This window comes from Pongo abelii, chromosome 9, assembly GCF_028885655.2.
Source record: "Pongo abelii isolate AG06213 chromosome 9, NHGRI_mPonAbe1-v2.0_pri, whole genome shotgun sequence".
Lineage (NCBI taxonomy): Eukaryota > Metazoa > Chordata > Mammalia > Primates > Hominidae > Pongo > Pongo abelii.
In genome coordinates, this window is record NC_071994.2 from 92,379,544 (window position 1) to 92,391,624 (window position 12,081).

At 35.8% G+C, this 12,081-nt stretch overlaps 1 pseudogene; it reads left to right on the forward strand.

Moving 5' to 3' along the window:
* The first annotated feature begins 3,156 nt into the window (after positions 1–3,156).
* LOC129048980 (tripartite motif-containing protein 49D-like) lies at positions 3,157–9,297 on the forward strand (annotated as a pseudogene).
* Positions 9,298–12,081: the final 2,784 nt, after the last annotated feature.

A 12,081-nucleotide genomic window follows, 5' to 3' on the forward strand; every position in this document is an offset into this window, starting at 1 on the left:
AGGCTGAAGCAGGAGGATCCCTTGAGCCTTGGAATTCAAGGCTGCAGTGAGCTGTGATTATACCACTGCACTCCACAAGGAGACAGTTTCTCTAGAATAAATAAATGTGCCCTTAGAGGAATGCCTACATCTTGGATGATACATCAATAAACAGTATGAAATGCATCTTAGTTAATTTCTAGTGTATGTCTAATCTCATAGGATTTATGTTACATATGATTCACTTCAGTCACGGTTTTTTGGAATGAAGGAGTGATGATAATTTAATCAGCGGTGCAAAGGTGTGTTCTAAATACTGCATAAACCTAATCATCTTATTCTCTACCTTTCTCAATACTCCACCCACTTAAAGAGGTGGGTGTGGTCTTCACAGATTCTTAAAGAAGGACATAGAAGAGACAAGCTCAGTTTTCTCCAAAGTAGAAGGAGAGCACTTAGAGGGAGCTGTATTTTGGTGACCTCTAAATGTCAGTACTGCGGTGAATGAGCTCCTGACCTTGAGGAGTACTTAACAGAACTATTTCTGGAAGAATCATTGTGGGAACCATTCAAAGAACCCAGCGGTGAGTGAAACTTATATTGATAAAATTATATCTTCTTTCCTTTATAAAATAATAAATTAGAGTGTTAAAAATATCTCATTATCTTAAATCTACACAATGATACCATTTGTAGTTCATATTCTTACTATAGATTTTATGAATTATGAGGATACTAATTGTTGTTATTTTGTCTTTTCTATCATTCTTCAATATTGTTTGGAAAAAATTGAAATATCTAGTGTTTGCTGCAACAGATATGTATGCATAATGAATATATGAAGTTGATATTAATACATATATCTACACATAAGTGTGTGTAAATATATGTGTAATGAGTGCATTAATATTAAACAACTGAATTGAGAAGACATTAATGAATGTTAATTCATTCATTCATCTTTTAGACATAAGTTTAAATTAGTGAGGGAATGATGAGAGATGCAAAACAGTGAAACTGAAAAAAAATGAGAAAGCTCGCCAAAACATCCTAGTTTGGAAATCAAAACACAATTTTTTGACCAAATAAATTTATAAGATATAATTTGATACGTGATGGTGGTTGCCATCTCACTTGAGTCTTAATCTTATTAAACTATGAAAAATTCCTTAAAATAAATTAGATGACTTCTGGAGACTATACACAATTCTAAGATTTTTCATTTCTTTCACTAAAATTCAGCAATGTTATCAAATACGGGAGAGCAAAGTAAAGGACTTAAAATTGCCAAAGACCATAGTTTATATATTACTCAGGGCTCTCCAGACAGACAGAATGTTAGGATGGGTATGTATATATGTAGAGATACATACATGAGCCATTTCAGTCAACCACAAACCACACATTGTGGTCACATAAGATTATAATACGAGTATGTTTACTGTACCTTTTCTGTATTTAAATATGTTTACATACTAAATAATTACCACTGTGTTACAATTGCCTACAGTATACAGTACAGAACATGCTGTACAGTTTTGTAGCCTAGGTGCAACAGGCTGTACTGTATACCATAGGTGTGTAGCAGGCCATACCATCTAGGTTTGTGTAAGTATAGTCTATAATGTCAGAACAATAAAACTGCCCGGCTGGGCGCAGTGGCTCAAGCCTGTAATCCCAGCACTTTGGGAGGCCATGGCAGGCAGATCACTTGAGGCCAGGTGTTCAAGTCCAGCCTGGCCAATATGGCGAAACCTCGTCTCTACTAAAAAAAGAACAAAAAAGAAAAAATTTACCAGGTGTAGTGAGGTGTTCCGGTAATCCCAGGTACTCAGGAGGCTAAGGCAGGAGACTCGCTTTGACCCTGGAGGCAGAGGTTACAGTGAGCCGAGATTGCACCACTGCACTCCAGCCTGGGTGATGGAGTGAGACTCCATCTCGAAAAGTAAATAAATAATACCTCCTTACACGTTTCTCAGAACATATATCTGTTATCAAGCTATGCATGACTCTACCTGAGAAGGAATTCATCAGGAAAATTCGTTTGCTTGATTATGGAGTCTGAGCAGTTCTAATATAGGCTGTCTTTAAGCTGATGTCCTGAGGATACCGGTATCTTGACTGAGCTCAAGGCTGAAAACCTCAGAACCAGCTTCAGGAGAGAGAAAGAGGAAATTGCCTTTTCTCTGGCCTTTTCCTTTTATCTGCGCTAGCAGCTGATTCTGTGGTGCCCACTCACATTGAGGGATGATGGTCCCACTCAGCTCAGCAACTCACATGTCTCTCTCCTCTGGAAAAACCTTCACAGACTCACCCAGAAACAATGCTGCACCAGTTCCCTAGGTATTGGTTAATCCAGTCAGACTGCTATCTAAAATTCAACATCACACCATAGAAATGTAATTACACCTCTCTGAGTTTAACAAAAATCCTACTATATGTTAGTTCAGAGTTTGGGTATTCCTAGGAGAAGTTAATTTAATCCACAAGAAAATAAAAAGGCCTAATATCTTTAATTATGTTTTTCTCTTCTATTAAACCAAAATTGGTTTAATTGCTGGTTTTTTTTTTTTTGTTTATTTGGTTGGTTGATTGGTTTCTCTAATTTGTTTTGGTTTGGTTTTTTATTTTACTTTAATTTTATATTATTTTAAGTCCTAAGATAAATGTGCAGGACGTGCAGGCTTGTTACATAGGTAAACATGTGCCATGGTGGTTTGCTGCCCCACTGTTGTGTCTTTCAAAATATGTCATAGAACCCTCTAGCAATCTTCTCATATTTCCTTGGCCAAGGTAGTTTTCCCCAGTTTTTCATACTCAGCAGTTACCTGAAAGAAGAATAGGAACAACTACAATTTATTCTAGGTCACTTAGAATCAAACCCAATTTCCAGATCAACATTCAGAAAACGGGAAATTGAATAGATTGGTATTATGTTACATAGAGGAAACAAGAGTACAAAGGGTTGTGAGTCATCTAGTCAGTAACATCTACTATAAAGCTGAGAGACTCTCTCTGTGTGAGATTTTTATTTTTGTTACAGAATAAATAGTGTGCTGTACTTTAATGAATACTGTCAAGAGAAGAAAATAGGGCTACCAGGTATCTCCACATGTTCAGAAACTTTTCATCAACCCAGACCCCAAAATGACATGTTGCTCTTTCTTCCTCAGAAACATGAATTCTGGAATCTTGCAAGACTTCCAGAGGGAACTCACCTGCCCCATCTGCATGAACTACTTCGTAGACCCGGTCACCATAGACTGTGGGCACAGCTTTTGCAGGCCCTGTTTCTACTTCAACTGGCAAGACATCCCAATTCTTACTCAGTGCTTTGAATGCATGAAGACAACATGGCAGAGAAACCTCAAAACTAACATTTGTTTGAAGAAGATGGCTTTCCTTGCCAGAAAAGCCAGTCTCTGGCTAATCCTGAGCTCTGAGGAGCAAATGTGTGGCACTCACAAGGAGACAAAGAAGATGTTCTGTGAAGTGGACAAAAGCCTGCTCTGTTTGCTGTGCTCCAGCTCTCAGGAGCACCGGGATCACAGACACCGTCCCGTTGAGTGGGCTGCTGAGGAACACCGGGTAAGTGATGCCTCTGAAGATCTATCTCTATAAATGACACATGAAATTCCTGTGGGTTTATTTTCTTGGAGATTGGGTAAAGCCAAATCTGAGTCCCTTTAAGCAGCTCACTTCTGGGCCTTCTTAGCTTCAGTCCTCGGAGATTTGAGGAAGAAGAAGGGAAATAGAAGAGATGCCATTTCCTAGGGACTTATTTGTCTCTCATTCTGGGCCCCCTCCCTATGAAACGGTCTGCATATTACTTTATTGTTTTCACTGGTGCTTCAATTTATGGCTCTTTTGCAGGAGAAGCTTTTAAAGAAAATGCAGTCTTTATGGGAAAAAGCTTGTGAAAATCAGAGAAACCTGAACATGGAAAGCACCAGAATCAGCCACTGGAAGGTTAGTCCTGTACTACCCTACTTCTACATTCTCCAGGAACTTATGGTGGGAAAATGGGTGACTCTTAAAATAGGAACTTCATATCAAACTCTAAAGTTTCTGGGAGTCAATAAAAAAAAAGGAAACATTGAGAAAAAGTGACCTCATTTCTTATATACAATAGTATGACTGTTATATAGGATTTCTAAGAAAACTACTGAAGTCACCCAAAGCATGCTGGTTTGTTTTCATACAAACCTGCAGCTATACACCAAAAGATACAAGAAACTGGGCCATCTCACAGCATTCTATATGTGCTGGTTGGATAAATGCTGGGCACAAGATTCATCTGGCAGTCATGAAAAGCTCAAGTGAATCTTCTCAGCCTGGGTCAGCATTAATCTGAATGCTGCTGGACAAGTAGTATTTGGAATTGTATGGAAAATTTGAGGCAGAAAGAGTGACAGGGGAAATCTAGAGCAACCATGAAATTAAGAATCTCAACTAATTAATACTGAATAATAGATAACATATGATGAGAAAATTGAGAAATATGGATTTGTGTCTTGAGGGAGACAGGTAAACAAGCCCGAAATACGGGAAATAGCATCTAAATATAAGGAGAACTCTAAGGACTTCAGAGAAATATTAAAAATGATTTTCTCTTTGTGGATGTATACTTTGAGGGTATGATAGCTAATATTAGTGTTTTGAAAAGCGTTTCATAAGAACCTAGTCTATGTTGAATATTAAATTAGAAAATTTGCTAGTATAGAAGACAGAATGCATCTTTGTCCTCACAAATCATATAATCCAAATGAGAGAGGAAAAATGGTCAACATGCAAATATGTGCAATACACGACGTGTTTGGGTGTGGTAGGTTCTTTGTTGGAGAATAATCAAGCAGGAAAGTAGAAAAGGACAATAGAGGCCAGAAACTGGAGATTAGTGTCTGATTTTTAAATAGGGTGGTTATAAAAAAGCCTCACTGAAAAATTCAATTTTACCGAAATTTTGAAGAGGAGAGGGAACACGAATGTGCTTATGTGTATATATATATATATATATATATATATATATATATATATATATATGTGGACCATGAATGTGTATATATGTATGTGTGTGTGTGTGTGCGTGTGTGTAATATTCTAGTTGGAGAGACCAGCATATGCAGTAATTTTGAGTTTGTGTATATTTGGAGGCCCGAGGAACCACAAAGAAGTCTATGTTTCAGAATGGGATAACTTAGAAAAAGAATGGAAGGAAATGAATTCAGGGAGACAAAGATGGCCAAATCATAAGTGCAGCCTTATTAGGATAGGTTTTGCTGGGCGAAATGCACTTAGCTGGACATGCTAGTCTAAGGTTATTTCACATATAATGAGTTTAAGCAACTTGTTGCGTATCTCAGAAATAGAAATAATTATTTCCATTCTAGTAACTATAGCTCTATACTCCAACTCTTAAGCATGAACTGTTCTTACTTTTCCATAAATATTGGCTGGAATAGTGAAATTCAAATTGTGTTTTTTTCATTTCCAACTGCCTTAGAAAACACATTATCTTGAATAAATTTAATATAATTGGTCAGATACATCTATGTTGATTTTTATACAGAAAGAAAGGAAAGGAACAAAATTTTGTGGATTCTAAGAACTAGCAAGACTGGGGTTTAAATTATTGGAAGTTCGAGAGATGAAAAGAATCAGTGAGATTTAGTAGGAGATGAATAAATACATTTCTCTTTTGACTAACCCATTATCACTGCAGGATTACGTGAATGTAAGGCTAGAAGCAATTAGAGCTGAGTATGAGAAGACGCCTGCATTTCACCATGAAGAAGAAAAACATAATTTGGAGATAATGAAAAAGAAGTGGAAAGATATTTTTCATCAACTTCATTTAAGTAAAGCCAAAATGGCTCACAGGAGGGCGATTTTAAGAGGAATGTATGAGGAGCTGAAGGAAATGTGCCATAAACCAGATGTGGAGCTACTTCAGGTACAAACTCACAATGTGGTTTCAGGTTTTTGACTATTCACATGTGTAAGTATATTCCTCATGGCTGAAATCCATCTCCCTACCTTTATTTCCATGATGTGTTTCCAAAAACACATTTGCATAACTAATGCTACTTTGTTGGGAGAGTATAGCCCCGCCAAGGGATTCTATTAGGCCAAAGGTCCCTCCTACTTTGTCCACCAGCCACGAAACTTTGGAATGGTCAAGGTAACAGCTCCAATAACTATTCCCCATCTAAGTCAATAATATATTTTGGGTTGTTTAACATGTATAAAATAGTGAGTGATTCATTTACATTTAGGTTAATTTGAGGACATGGCAAGATCAGAAGTTTTGGGTATCTAGGCTCACATTAATATTATTTTGAGGTCCACTCATTTGGGTAATAGGTTCTGGGAAAGATGACTAAGTAGGTTATTCGAAGTTACCACAGAGCATAGACTCTCTGGGCCTCTTCTCCATTCACTTCTGTAGAGAATGTCTTCAAGACTCAGACTTTACCAGGACATTAATTAATGACAAAACGACTAACTGGGTTTTTCATTACAGAAGAAATAGAAAATGCTTTCCGGATGGTAGGGAAATAATATCTTTAGAAAATGATTCCAAATTTCACACTCAACTGAGTGAAAGACGCATCTTGTGAAATGCCTACATATTTCTTTTTTTTTTTTTTTTACAGGGTTTTGGAGACATATTACAGAGGTGAGTGTGTACCTGTATTTTAGCATGTATTCTTTCAGTTTCCACCAATATCAAAGCAGTCTCTACCAAAGTCATGGCATAAATGATTAAGATATTGATACTACCTTTTCTTTCCATTTGCTTTCACTCTCACAACAGAAAAGATAAGAATAATAAATAAATAAATAGTGAAATAAAAAAATGTTTATTCCTGATTTTGTTTTATTGATTAAAAGCCTGCACAGGTGAAAGATGAAGTTTTGTTTTGTGGATGGTGAGAAAGTCACCAGAGGAAGCAGGAGAGAAGAGGGGGAAGTATTTTAGCAGTGAAAAAGTTGATGATTTGTTGTTCATACCTATATACATATCAGTTAACAGTTCTGAAAAATAGATTGAAAAAACTGTGGAGTGTTAGAACTGTATAAGTCCCTAGGGAAGCTTGTTTCTAAAAGGCAGGTCTAGCTGCCTAGAACAAGTTTCACATTCTTTATCTTGAAAAGGAAGCAGCAGATGCAGCAGTCTCCCCAGAACCCCGCTATTTCAGACAAAGATGTCAGGGGAGTCTGCCAAGAAGTGGAACGCAGAATTTCCTTTCTAAATATTCTCAAGGCCATAAGGCTAAGGAACCTTACCCATTTGGGGCAAAAAATAAGAAAGATCAGACTGAATTCTGACTCAGACTCTCCCACTATGCTTTAAAATTCAGAAACTGTAAATAGAATTTAATTTCAAAAAGGAAGGAATAATTTTTGAATTATCAAATTTGTGGGTTCAAAGGATTCTCACGAAATATCTTTAAAATACAAGTAGTGATTTTTATTTATTTTATGGCTGTAGATGTTGTAACTGCAGGTTTTTCCTTGCAGGAGTGAGTCCGTGCTGCTGCACATGCCCCAGCCTCTGAATCTAGAGCTCAAGGCAGGGCCCGACACTGGACTGAGGGACAGGCTCAGCCAATTCTGAGGTAAGTCTCCACCCATAGGCAGCACTTCCACTATCTAAAGATTATTATTGTTAGGATCACATAGGTAATATTTCACCCTCTATCAAATATTTTACTACTTTATAGATATAAGTGAACAATATAATCATGCAACCCTTTTGTATCTGTGTCTGTATAGTCAGATTTATAGCATTAAGTCTGAAAGATAGCGAAAAACAAATACATTATGACCTCATAAGTACTGAGTAATGTAATGGGAAAAAGGAGTAGTGTAGCAAATTTAAAAAAGGAGCAAATGGAACAATGCCCAGAATGAAGGTGAGTTATTTAATGTTTAATACAAAATTTTACCTTTCCTTAGTGTATTCATTTGAACAGCTAAGAACTGTTTTTTGGGGATTATGGTTTACTGGGGATTGCTGGGGGTTTTAAATTTTCTAAATGGATATGTATCATATATTGCAAAAAAAAATAGTTAATGGGCAAACATAAAAAGAAGAAATCATTTTGTGAATACAAGTAAAATTACAAACAAAAAGAAGTTCAGTTTAATTTCAATATGAAAAGCTACAGGTTAAGTTTAAAATCCAGCTATAACCGCGAGCTAGCATGGAGGACCACAGAGAGACTGGTAAAAGATTTTGCAGAAATCTGTTTAAATTGTCACTTATGATATGTACTTATGGATTTTTATCCAGTCATCAAGAGCAGTACTTGAGTAACTGAAAATCTTCACATTCTTTGATAGCACTAGTTTTTAAGAACAAGAAACATTTCTAAATAATGATCTTGATAACAACATAGTATTTAGGGCATATAATGTGCAAATTTTGCTTTGAAAATTGGATTGAAAGAAATTGGTCTTACATTTGGCTCTCAATATGTAAGTTTTCAAAACATTTTTAATACTTGTGGTTAGTGTTTTGTTTGTCTTGTAGATAAAATTAATCATCTCTATGCTTTATTAGAAGTTACAAGCAAAATTTTCCTTGTGACTTTACATTTCCTGGTAAATTAACTTCTTAATAGAACAATTTTTGCTTATTGACACGTCTATGCATGTTTTGTTTCTTTGTCTTTTATTTATTTATTTATTTATTTTTGCAGTGGATATTACTCCGCATCATGATGAGCCAACAGTCATATCTTTCGATGCGGAAATTTGAGAAGCATATGTATTGGATGTGACCGTCAAAATGCGCCCCATATCACTGCAACACCTACAAGTTTTCTTGCATGGGGTGCTCAGACTTTCACCTCCGGCAAATATTACTGGGAGGTCCATGTGGGGGACTCTTGGAATTGGGCTTTTGGTGTCTGTTATGAGTATTGGAAGGGGAAGAATCAGAATGACAGTATATAAGGAGAGGAGGGACTCTTGATTCTTCGATGTGTCAAGAATGACATTCAGTGCAGTCTCTTTACCACCTCCCCACTTACACTGCATTATATCCCAAGACCTACCAGCTGCATAGGATTATTCCTGGATTGTGAAGCTAGAACTGTGAGCTTCGTTGATGTTAATCAAAGCCGCCTTATATACACCATCCCTAATTACTCCTTCTCACCTCCTCTCAGGCCTATCTTTTGCTGTATTCACCTGTGACCAGAGATAAATCAGAAATGTGTTCATCTGCTGCGAGAACCCCTTTATTCCAGGAAGCCCTTTCCTTGTGCCTTATCAAACAGGACAAATAAGTTCTATTTTATGTCTTGAATTGCCTCCTAATGTTATTAATACTCATTTATTGTGTTACTATTAAAAATGATAAAAACACTAAAAGTATATGTATTGGTTCTTTACTAATTTTTGAAAAATCATTATTCATGATCATGGCATGGAATATATTCTGTTTTTTTTTTCTTTATTTCTGACTGCCACTGAGTGAAATAATAGATGACAGACATGTCTGAATGGAGTTAAAATCAATGAAAGAGAGTCCGGATCTTTTGCTTCATGCAAAAACTTGGAGTGAAGTCTTAAGGATAACTGGGAAATGTAGTTTTTCTTTCTCTTTATCTAACTATATTACACTTATCCATCATGTTTCATCGTACTAATCTATCCCTTTAGTTAACACCATTTGACCTTCTGGGCTTCACTTTGGAATTCTTACCACATATATAAATAATCCTGCATTATTAGTGTGCTCTTCTACATTGAAATACACAAGGTGGTCAGAACAATGCTGGATTAATTGAATTTTGTTTAAAAAAGTAACTAAATATTGACTCCTACCTCAAAACACACACAGTCATTTCCAAATAGATTCAAGTCCTGAAGGTAAGGGGAACATGATACTATATTCTCATAAGGATTTCTTAACCAGGACAAAAATTAACAATTAAAAAAAATTAGATGGTTTATATTAATGATGACATCTGTGTTTCAAAAATCATGACACAAGAATTGAAATGCAAACCATTAGTGGAGAAAGATATTCACCTGAACATATATAAAATACAATAGAATACATGTGCATGATGAATAGTTAAAATGTATTTTAAGTATTTTTCCAGATTCTTCCAGAGTGGCATAGAATAAATTTGGATGGCAGAGTCAATGATGAGATTAGCTGTGGAAATGGGAAACCATTTTTTGGAGGACAGTAGTAATGCTGTGAACTTGTGAAAACAACAAAGTATTCAGTAGCAACTAAAATGTGTCTCCATAATGTCATTTTACAGATGCGTATCTGAAATCTGAAATTTGGGAGAACATTCTACTAGCGTTCTCTCGTGAAAAAATACAGCTGGAAGGAAGAAGGGAGGGAAGAAGAAGGAGAGAGAAACAGAATGCATTAGAGAGAAAATGCTATTTAGACTAAAATAGAATACTGCAGATACCACGACAAAGTGGTTAAAGTGTGTCTTATGGAGCAGAAATGGCAGAAAATACCACAGTAAAGAAATTTACAATTGGATTGTTAGTTCTGGCTTTTATTCTGTCAATGTTGTGGCTTCTAAACACATCAGTGCTCTCCTTTGATCCATGTGCTAATTAACAACCTACACTCTGCCCCCTCTCCCGGATTCTTTCATCGTTTTAAACCCAATCTAATTCTAATCCAGCTGGTCACTGTAACTCATGTAATCACCTAAGAATTTTAAAAATATTTTTGATGAATAAGTGAAAAATTAGCTGGTGCAATGGCATAAACCTCTAGTCTTTTTTACTTTGAAAGCTGAAGTGGGAGGATTACTTGAGCCCTGGAATTCAAGGCTGCGGTGAGCTAAGATTGTGCGACGGCACTCCAGAGGGGGAAACTTCCTTTGGTATAAATAAATAAATAAATAAATGTGCACTTAGAAGAATGCTTGTGCCTTGGAAGAAACTCAAGAAACAGTATTAATCAATTTTAGTTAATATCTAGTATATGTTTACTCTGATAAGATTGATGATTGATATGCCTCATTCAGGCAGTGGTTTTTACAATGACAGTGTGATCCTAATTTAATCAGTGATGAAAAGGTGTGTACTAAATATTGCATAAACCTAATCGTCTCTGTCTCCACCTTTCTTAATACCATAAATATCACTAAAGAGATGGGTGCGGTCTTCAAAGATTCACATAAAAGGATGTAGAAAAGACAAGCTCATATTTATCCAGAGGAGGACAGCACTTAGAGTTAACTGCATTCAGTTGACCTCTGAAAGTCAGCTCTGCAGGGAATGAGCTCCTGATCTTGGGGAGTACTTAAAAGAATTTTTTCTTGGAAGAATTACTGCAGGAAACATTCATAGAACCTTGGGGTGAGTGTAACTTATATGGAGAAAATTATTTCTCTCTTCCTTTAAAATAGTAAATTACAGTGATAAAAATATCTAACTGTCTAAACTTACTTAATGATCTTATTTGTAACTCATATTATTGCTATTCATTTTATGACATGAGGTTATTAATTGTTGTCATTTTGTGTGTTCCAAAAGTGTTTAATATATTTTTGAAAAATTTTAGATATCTAGTGTTTGTTGCAATAGATTTGTATGCATCATGAATATATGGAATTCACATTAAAACATATATATGTACTGCATGTACTAATATTGGTACACTTAATTAAGTAAAAAAGGATAATTATTGAATACTGTAAATGTTGTGCTTTCATAACCTTAAGCTCTTAGACATGATTTTAAGTTACTGAGGCAATAATGAATTAAAAATGGTGATACTAAAGGAAATAAGAATGCTCTCCAAAATACCCTAGCTTAGAACTCAAAACACAATTGTTTAGCAGATAACTGTATAAGGAATGATTTGATACTTGATACTAGTTGTCATTTTAATTGAGGCTTACCTCAGGTGAAACTGTGAAAAATTCCTTGAAATGGCTCAGATGACCTCTGAAAAATATTTGCAATTCTTAAATTTTCACTTTTGGCACTTAAATTCAGCAGCGTTTAGTAAAAGAGAGTAAGGTAAAGGACTTCAAACTGCCAAAGCATAGATTACAGTTTGTATTGGTCAGGGTTCTCCAGAGAGACAGAACCATAGGATGT